The following is a 1313-nucleotide window of genomic DNA, read 5'->3' as shown; positions in this document are numbered from 1 at the left end:
ATAGACAAATCGCTCTCCCAAGAAGCTTCTTCTTTAAATTTTAACTCTCTATTCTCTGACATGTAAAAATCTTTTTAAATTTAATTTTCATACACAGTTTGAAAAATAAAGTTAGGAAATACTTAGAAAATCACTTTACAACTTTTTAATTTTTTTTCTTTTCTTTTTTTTTCCAAGATGAATTTCTTTTGCTTTTTGACACAGTCACTGCAGACTCTACAGAATCGAGGCGACCGAACCTTCCTGTGTCTATCATCCCATCTGTAGCGTGGTGCAACAGGTAGAAAGATTTCTTGATCTTACCCAAGGCAGGTATTTAGAAACCTTCATATAGTCATTTGCTAGAAAATGGCTTACAGCCCAATCTTTGGGGCAAGAGCTATGAAAAGTATGTTTTCCCAAGAAAATAATGCTTTATTCCCAGACGTGACTGGAAAGACCAGAACTTATGATATAAAAGCTTTCATTTATGCTGTCGCATCATATACAAAGGAACATGGTGATGGGTAAATGCAAATCCCAAATCTATTAACAAGAAATGTATAACAGTGCATGATAAGTTAAATTTTCTTTATTGTTGTCCAACGCAGATCCTTTGGAGAGAAAAAAAGATCACAGTGCTTACCAGGTAACTGAACAGGTTAAGTCAAGGGAACCGTTAAAAGAAAGGGTTAGGGAACGGCGGATTTTTTTTATGGCATCTTCTCGCAGGGAGTTCTTAGCACTTGGAGCAGCTGCCAAAAAGGGAACGGTGGGTTTAACAACGACGACGAAGCAGCCTGGCTGCCAGGCGAAACGGGAGGGCACGCTTCAACCACGCTGCCAAAATGCAGGCAGCGCGTGGGAGCGCACTGAAGGGTCAGCAAACAACCTGGGGTGTCTGCGGGGGGGCAGAGCCACAGCTTCCAGCCGAGGGGCGACACCAGCGCAGAGAACAGGTAACGTCCTCAGCTCCTGGCCCACTCCCTTTCTTTTAAGCCCATAAAACATTAATTGGAAAAGAAAAAAAAGTCACCTTGGAGGCTTGCTCACCTGGCAGAGCTGCCTGTGCCAAAACCTCCCCGCTAGCAGTGAACACGGCCCCGCTCCACGCTCAGGCTCCTTGCCCCGACCTGCTCTGCCTGCGAGAAGCGGAGAGGAACCAAAATGAACCAGAAACGAAGGGTTGCTCACGTCCCTTGTCTGGCAGCGGTCTTCCTCCTGGGAGGATGAAAACCAGCAGCTATGATAACACCACGCCGCCATTTGGGGTGCGCCGCGGCCACATGAAGCCTGAGCAGAAGCGGTTATCAGTGGAGTCGGGGGGCCAGGCC

At 46.2% G+C, this 1313-nt stretch overlaps 1 protein-coding gene across 13 annotated transcripts in view; it reads right to left on the bottom strand.

Moving 5' to 3' along the window:
• Window positions 1–479: 479 nt before the first annotated feature.
• SGMS1 (sphingomyelin synthase 1) overlaps window positions 480–1313 on the bottom strand; it is a 76446-nt gene continuing 75612 nt past the window's right edge. For all 13 annotated transcript variants that reach the window (XM_035893063.1, XM_009637541.2, XM_035893065.1 and 10 more), the window contains one exon: window positions 480–731. The gene's annotated coding sequence lies outside the window, so the exon portion shown is untranslated. The remainder of the gene's footprint in view (window positions 732–1313) is intronic.

Source organism: Egretta garzetta, unplaced genomic scaffold (assembly GCF_000687185.1).
Source record: "Egretta garzetta isolate BGI_Z169 unplaced genomic scaffold, ASM68718v1 scaffold234, whole genome shotgun sequence".
Lineage (NCBI taxonomy): Eukaryota > Metazoa > Chordata > Aves > Pelecaniformes > Ardeidae > Egretta > Egretta garzetta.
The sequence above is the reverse complement of the archived record's forward strand: the minus strand, read 5'-3'. Positions and strand labels throughout refer to the sequence as shown.